General features: G+C 44.1%; 1 pseudogene; it reads right to left on the bottom strand.

Annotated features, from left to right (window-relative positions):
* Positions 1-4,583, bottom strand: LOC102273765 (syntenin-1-like; annotated as a pseudogene).
* Between the last annotated feature and the right edge of the window lie 4,176 nt (positions 4,584-8,759).

The raw sequence follows: 8,759 nt of genomic DNA, 5'->3' as shown, positions 1-8,759 counted from the left end.
CTAAACCCCAGGAATGATGTGACCCAGCAAGCTTTTCATTATGCTTGGAGGAATGGTGTGATCCAGCAAGCTTTTCATTATGCTTGGCACCATCTGTTTAATAATGTGTCCAAAGATAAAAGCAGACATGATTATAATAGTAACTATATTTAACTATATTTCCAGCTGTGGACAGTACATCTGCGATTCGAGAGTCCTTCAGTCCAATGACATGCTGTCCATTGACCCCACAGGTGTTGTGTTCTGTAAGAAGACCATTTCTAGCTGCAGAACTGTATTTCACAATGGACGTGATTTTTTCATTTTTTAAAGACAAAGTTGACACGTCCAGTACTATCCTTATTCAAGGTAATTGTCCGTTCAAAGGGCCTGTCACGAATGGTCATGGTGATCTTCTCCCCAAAAGCCTGTGTGAGCACCCTGAGTGCCTGATCTGAGCTCCAGCCCACACAGTTCTCCTTGATCTGCAGCACCTGGTTCCCAAACCACAGACCCACCAGGGAGGACCAAGACTAGGCCTGGACGAGCTGAACAAACGCACCATTGTCTATGGATTTCAGCCTGAGCCCGATTATTATTTTTCTGTCCTAATCCTTACACAAGATGACTTCCCAGATTCCTTACTTAATCTCTGCTCTGCAGATTCCCATGTCACCACCAGTGACTAGAAGTTCATGCCAACCAACTGCCCCTGACTTGGTGCTCCAGGAACCATGGCCCTATTTGCACATATTTATTCTTCATTTAAACTCAGTCCCATGTACTGAGAGAACTCTGGATATAGTTTAGGACAGAGATTTCCATCTGGAGAGATAGGAGCAGAGGCTTCGGATAAAATCACTGGGTTGGCAGGGTTTGTGGAAAAGGCAGCCTGAGCCTGAATCTCCTTGTCTACCTTCAGGTCTTCAGGCGATGGGTACAGACACAGAGCAACTGGTCTAATGTGTCATTTAAGGCCACTGTTTCCTTATTAATTTTCTGTCTGGATAATCTGTTCTTAGACTTAAAGACGGCCATTAAAGTCTCTTACTATTAGTGTACTATTGTCAGTTTCTCCGTCTATGCCTTTGAAGGTTTGCTTTATATATTTGGGTGCTCTCATTTAGTTGCACATATGCTAACAAATGTTATATCCTCTTCTTGTACTGATTTATCATTATATAATGCTATTCTTTGATTTTATAATAGACTTTGCTTTAAAGTCAACTTTGTCTGATATGAATATACTACCCAGGTTTCTTTTCATCTCCATTTGCATGAAATATTTTTCCATCTCCTCACATTTAGTCTGTGTCTTTAGATCTGAAGTGTGTCTCTTGTAGGCAGCGTATAGATGCTCCTTGTTTGTTTTTTTAAATCCAATTAGCCACCTATGTATTTTTTTTAAGATCTACTTCTTTGGAGCTGTGCTGAGTCTTCACTGCTGTGCATGGGCTTCCTCTAGTTTCAGTGAGCAGGAGCTACACTCGATTTGTGATGTGTGAACTTCTCATTGTGGTGGCTTCTCTCATTCTGGAGCTTGGGTTTAGGCATGTGGGCTTCAGTAGTTCTGGTGTGTGGGCTTAGTAGTTGTCGCTCATGGGCTCTAGAACACTGGCTCTTCAGTTGTGGCACACAGCATTAGTTGCGCCATAGCAGGTGGGATCTTCCTGAACCAGGGATTGAACCTGTGTCCCTGCAATGGCAGGTAGATTCTTAACTACTGGGCTACCAGGGAAGCCCAACCCTACGTCTTTTGATTGAAGCATTTAATCCATTGGCACTCAAAGAGATTATTGATAGGTATGTACATGTTGCAAATTTGTTGCTTAATGGTTCTTTTTGTAGTTTTTCTTTGTTCTTTTTTCCTTGTCATTTGGTTTTCTTGAGTAAAAAAGTTGTGTTTTTTCTCTTTAGTTTTATGTATCTATTGTGTATAGATTTTTTTTTTTTCCAGTGAAGTACAGCTGATTTATAATGCTGTATTAGCTTGTATTACAAAGTGATTTGGGTACACACACACACACACACATACACACACGGAAGTTCCCCTGGAGAAGGGCATGGCAACCCACTCCAGTATTCTTGACTGGAAAATCCAACAGACAGAGGAGCCTGGCAGGTTACAGTCCACTGGGTCGCAAAGAGTTCGACATGACTAACGTGACTTAACAGCAAAGGTGAAATACAATGAGTAACCCATGAAGATGTGTACTATACTCCAAAGGAACTATATGAGTTTTCTAATTTATAGAAGCAGACATCAAGTGAACATGTGTGAGAACGAACACTGAGTATGTAGGATAACGGTAGAGGGATCATAAAGTTGGATTGGTCTGAATTTATTGACATGGGCTCACTAAGCTGAGATTCTGCATTAAATGCTACAGGTTGGGGTTTCAAAAAGGGCTCTAACAATTTGTTGGTTGGTTCTCTGAAACATGGACCAAAAGAAGGCCTCCTGTGAGCCAACTGGAAATGCTGAACCTCTTTTGGTTTAACGTAGAAGAGGGATTCAGAGGCTTAGGGAGACTGAAATATTAGAGTGAAGTCATTTAAGACTTGCTCACCTACACTGGGAGGGTCCAGAGGACATACCTTTCACTTAATATTTTGAGAAATAAATTTGTGAGAGGAGCCCAAAATCCTTGAAGAGCTCAATGATGGCTCTTATCTGGAGGACAGATCTTGAGTGGAAACCATGGCTACTCAATTGGGAAACTTAATGCAATAGGAATATGTGGATCCTAGGGTGGCAGGGGCCAAGTGATGGCACTCAACCACAAAAGCCAAGGGAGGCATGGTTACCATAATGAACAGTAGAGCCAAAGTAGCAATCAGAATAGTCAGGCTCATGCAAACCTACAGTCTTGGTGAATTAATCCTGATGTTCCTACAAGTGAAACAGAAATTCTCTCTTGAGCTAAATAAGCAGAAAATTTCAAAGTCAAGTGAACAAAAGTCACTTGACTCAAATCAGGAAATGAGTCACAGCCACTCAATCAATTCCCAGAGTTGAGCCAGTTTAGAGATTCAAAACCCCTTGAATGAATGGGAGGTTAGGTCCCCTTGAGGAAGGACCCTGGCAGACTAATGAAGATTTATACAGTAAACTTTGCTCCCAGCCTTCCCCAGAGGAACCTGTAGCCTTTTAACAAGGTAAATGAACATTGAGGGAAGGAAATAATCCTATCTTCTGGAGATTACCAGTGGCTCCAAACTGACACTGATTCCAGAAGACTCAAAACATCACTGCAGCCCTCCAGATAGAGCAGGTGCTTTCAGAGGTCAGGTAGTCAAGGGAGCTTTATCTCAGGCCCATCTCACAGTAGGTCCAGGGCCTCTCCGTACCCACCCTGTAGTTTCTTCCCTAGTTGCAGAATGCGTAACTGGAACAGACATATTTAGCAGCTGGAATCCTCACATTGGTTCCCCACTTGTGCAGTGAGGGCTATTATGGTAGAAAAGCCCAAGGGGAAGCCATTTGTACTGTCTCTGCCTAGGAAAATAATAAACCAAAAGTAATACCACATCCCTGGAAGAACTGCAGATACTGCTGCCACCATCAAGGACTTGAAGGACGCAGTCCTTCACACCACATTCTCATTCATCTCTAGCTGACCTGTGCAGAAGACATGTGGATCTTGGAGAATGACAGTGGATTACTTCATTCTAAGCTTAAAGAAGTTGTGACTCCAATTGCAGCTGCTGAACCAGACATTATTTTGTTGCTTGAGCAGATTCACACATCCCCTGGTACCTGGTATGTAGCTACTGCTGTGGCAAATGGCTTTTTCTCCATTGCTGTCCATGAGGCCCACCAGAGGCAGTTCCTTTCACTGGCAAGGCCAGCAATGCACATGCACTGTTCTCCCTCTCAGACCTATCAACCACCCAGCCCTATGTCATAATTTAGTTTGCAGGGATCTCAATCACCTTTCCCTCCACAATATATCATACCAACACATTACGTTGATGATACTATGTTGATTACATCTAGTGAGTGAGTTATAGTAACTACCCTAGGCTCACTGGCAAGACATTTGTATATCAGAGGGTGGGAAATAAATCTAACCAAAATTCATTCCTACCTCAGGGAAATTTTTAGGGTACCTGTGGTCTGGATCATGTCAAGACATCACTTTTAAGATAAAAAGTAAGTGGTATCTGGCTCTCGTACAACCAAGAAAGCAGATCAGTCCCCAAGGGGACTCTTTGGATTTGGGAGGCAACATATTCCTCATTTGGCGTGTTGCTCCAAACCATTTACCAAGTGGCCTGAAAAGGTGCTACTTTTGAGGAGGCCCAGAAGATGAGAAGGTTCTGCCCCAGGTCCAGCCAGCTGTGCAGACTTCTCAGCGACTTGGGCCATATGATCCAGCACGTGGAGTGGTGCTTCAAAGTCTCTGCCGCAGGTAGGGACAGCATTTGGAGACTTTGTCAGGCTCCTATAGGTGAATTGCACTGTGGTCCTTTAAGAATTTGATGCAAAGCTATGCCATCACCTTTGGATAACTACTCTCTTTATGAGAAACAGGTCTTGGTAGATTATAGGGACATAGTAGATAATGAATGCTTGATGATGGGCTTACCCAGTTGCCCATCATGAATTGGGTATTATCTGAGCCACCACACCATAATATGGGCCTGCATAGTAACATTCCATCATCAAATGGAAGTGATATATACAAGTCAGGCCTGAGCAGGGGAGCCTCATAGGGAGTTCCCTGTAATCAGATGACAGGGGAATAGAAGATCTGGGCCTGGTTTACAGATGGTTCTGCACGATATGCATGGACCACCTGTATGTGAAGAGCTGCAACACTAAGACCCTTTGCGGGGACATTCCTGAAGCAGAGTGAAGAAGGAAAGTTCTCCCGGTGCACAGAACTTTGGGGAGTGCACTCCATTGTACACACTGCTTGCAAGGAGAAATGGCCAGATCTGTGATTATATACCTATCCATGGGCTGTGGCCAATGGTTTAGGGACATGTGAGGAACATGATGTGAAAATTGGTGACACAGAAATATGAGAAAGAGGTATGTGGACGGGCTTATCTGGTCAAAAGACATGAAAGTATTTGTGTCACACATGAATGCTCACCAAAAGGTTACCTCAGCAGAGGATTCTAATAACCAAGTGGATAGGATGACTCATTCTGTGGATACCATTTGGCCTGTTTCCCTAGCTACCTATCATCACCCAATGGGCTCATTAACAAAGTAGCCATGGTGGCAGGGCAGAGTTGACAGTTATACATGGGCTCAGCAACACTGACTTCCACTCACCAAGAATGACTAGGCTATAGCCACCACTAACTGCCCAATCTTCAGTGGCAGAGACCAACACTGAGCCTCCAATATGGCAATTTTTCCTGGGGTGATCAGACAGCTTCCTAGTGTGTGCATCAGAAGGTGGTTCATTACCTTCCTGGACTGCTTCCAATATACAAGGTGAAGCATTTTATTCCTACAGGAGTAGACACTCTAGATGTAATCTGCGCCCCCCACCCCCACCCCACACCCAATACTTCTGCCAAAGATACCATCCATGGACTTAAAGAATGCCTTATCCGTCAGCATGGTATTCCACACAGCATTACTTTTGATCAAGAAATGTACTGCACAGAAAAATAAATGTGGCAATGGGTCCATGCTTATAGAACTCACTGGTCTTACCATGTTCCCCACCATCCTGAAGCAGCTGTCTTGACACAACAGCCTTTTGAAGACTCAGTTATAGTGCTAGCTAGGTGGCCATACCTTGCAGGATTGAAGCAAGGGTCTTCAGAAGGCTGCTTATGCCCAGAATCAATGTCGAATATATGGCGCTATTTCTCCATACTCAGGATTCAAGGGTCCAGGAATCAATGTGAAAATGGAACTGACCACACTCATTATTAACCTTAGTGACCTACTAGCAAAATTTTGGCTTCCTCTTCTCATGACTTTACACTTTGCTAGCCTCGAAGTCTTAGTCCTAGAGGGCGAAATGCTTCCACCAGGAGACCCTAGATTGATTTTATTAACAGAAAGTTAAGACTGCCACCTGGACAATTTGGTTTGCCATGCCTCCGAATCAATGAACGGAACTACGGTGATGACTGGGGTGATAAGGGGATATTGGACTACTATTCCACAGTAAAGGTAAAGAAGAGAAGGTCTGGAACACAGGAAATATCTTAGGGATTCTCCAGTATTACCATGCCGTGTGATTAAGGTCAATGGCAGGTTGGATTGGCCCAGACCCTCCAGGAATAAAGGTTTGGATTACCCCAACAGATAAAGAACATGATTAGATACAGTACTTGCTGAAGACAAAGGAACAAAATGGGTGGTAAAAGAAGATGGTCATAAATACCAGCTACAACCATATGAGCAGTTATAGAAACAAGGATTGGAATGTGTCATGAGTATGTCCTGCTTATTTTGGTATATTTTTATATTCATGTTTCTTGTCTTTTCTTGTTATTTCCTCTTATTCTACCGTGTAGCATAAGGTGTATTGAATTTATATCATAATATCTCAGGATTAATTTCCCATTATACTGTTAAAGTTACCAGATTTCAAGAAGAATCAGTATCACCCAAGGACTTTACTTCCTCTTCTGCTGCTGCTAAGTCGCTTCATTCGTGTCTGACTCTGTGCGACCCCATAGACGGCAGCCCACCAGGCTTCCCCACCCCAGGGATTCTCCAGGTAAGAACACTGTAGTGGGTTGCCATTTCCTTCTCCAATGCATGAAAGTAAAAAGTGAAAGTGAAGTCGCTTAGTCGTGTCTGACTCAGCGATCCCCTGGACTGCACCCTACCAGGCTCCTCCGTTCATGGGATTTTCCAGGCAAGAGTACTCGAGTGGGGTGCAATCACCTTCTCTGACTTCCTCTTCTGAGGAAAGGGTAAATCTATAAATCTCCATAGCCTCTTGGTTCTGTCTCCCTGGGGAACTCTCACACAGGAGCCATCCCAGGATGGACTGTACACACTAAGCCAGAGACCTTGACAAGGGTCTGGCAACCAGGGGCTGGAAGTAGCAGTGGCACCGCTTACATTCACTCCCTATGACTCAATGGTGTGTTTTGTACTTCCTGTCCCCTGCAACTCTGGCTCCGCAGAGTCACCAAATGGGTCATATTTTTGCCTTGGGACAAAGCTAAAGTCCCAGTGGAAATAAAAGCTGCCACCTGGGCATTTGGGGATCCTTGGATCCCTGCAGTAGCAAGAAGAGGTCACAGTCTTGACAGGCATAGCTGAGCCTAATCATAGGAGGTAGGGCAGGGGTGTGGAAGCCAGGTGGTCTCAGGTGCCTCTTCTTATCCTCCAGCTCTACTGTGACTGTGACTGGATAGATTCAGCAATCCCAGCCTGAGAAAGGCAATGTGATCAGACGTTCGGGGACTTTAAAGATAAGGACCTGGGTAATGACACAGGGTGAATATCCCGCCCAAACCATAAGAATGCTCTCTAGAGATGAGGGAAACTAGAAGGCATAGTGGAGAGAGGCAGTAACAATCAACTTCAGCTCCAAAACCAACACAGTAGTAGGGTTCATGCTTCATCCCACTAACTTCCCTCTTCTGTGGTTCCCCACAGGCAGAGGTGCCTGCCAGAATCCCGGAGAAGTTGTTCCAAAATATAGAAAGAGGGATGGTATGGGGAGGGAGGAGGGTTCAGGATGGGGAACACATGTATACCTGTAGTGGATTCATTTTGATATATGGCAAAACCAATACAATATTGTAAAGTTAAAAAATAAAATTAAAAAAATATATAGAAAGAAAAGCTGATCAGAGCAGTGTAAAGGTCAGATTGTGGAATTTCCAAATCAGCACCTTCATCCTCCTTCCAGGAAAGTCTTGCTGACCAGCTGCTGGAATTATCAGCATAGAGCCTCCAGATATTAGCTCTCTGGGTCAGCCTCAGTTGCTGAGGTGCACGGCCAAGCTCTTGGTCTTCCTGGAGCACCCACATCCAGTGAATGGGCAAGGGGAAAGTATGAAGACCAGGCCATTTTAGCCCAATTCAAGACTAGTCTGTCAGGTAATATTCATTCCAGAGCTTGCTGCCAGGTTGGCCAAGGCTGAAAGAGTAGTATAATTTCTCACCTGTACAGCTAACTTCCTCCACCCAATTCAAACTATCACAATGAACTAACTACTGAAAGCACCTTGCAGCCACAGGGCCAAGGGAACAAAAGAAAGAAGTTGGTTCATTCAAGTACTGGTGATTTCAGGAGGTCCTCTGCAAAGCAGGGACCAAGACTTCTAAGGAGGTCAAGTGACCAACTGCTGCTGGTGCTCCAGCAACTCAGAGGAGAACCACACTGCTAACCCCAGAGCTACAACAGTGACCTTTCAAAGCATCACTGGTCAACTGGTGCTTGTACTTCTAATGAAGAATGAGGGTGATTCTAACAGAGTCAACAAAACTGGAATCCAAAACCAAACTTGGCTACCAAAATGACAGAGTAACTTTCAGCACACAAGAAGGTAAACTCCCTTCTCTCTTCAGCCATCATTCCAGGCTACTTTTACTGGCCCCTCCCTGGCACAGATTCCCAGAAAAGAGCAGGCCAAACAGAAATAGGGTATATAGTGGCACATCTTGGACATGACATTTTAAGAGTACAAAGGTGGGAAGATGTTTACAACTGATAGACATTAGGTTACAAATGAGACTTTCCCGTGCCTTTGCTCAGGAAACATAAAGAAATGACTTCCAGAGGGAAAAAATGAACTTTTAATATTGCTTAGCACACTGAGGAGTAAGTTAAGAACAT

Source organism: Bos mutus, chromosome 10, assembly GCF_027580195.1.
Source record: "Bos mutus isolate GX-2022 chromosome 10, NWIPB_WYAK_1.1, whole genome shotgun sequence".
In the NCBI taxonomy this organism is placed as follows: Eukaryota; Metazoa; Chordata; class Mammalia; order Artiodactyla; family Bovidae; genus Bos; species Bos mutus.
Note: the sequence above shows the minus strand (reverse complement) of the source record. Positions and strands in the feature narration are given on the sequence as shown.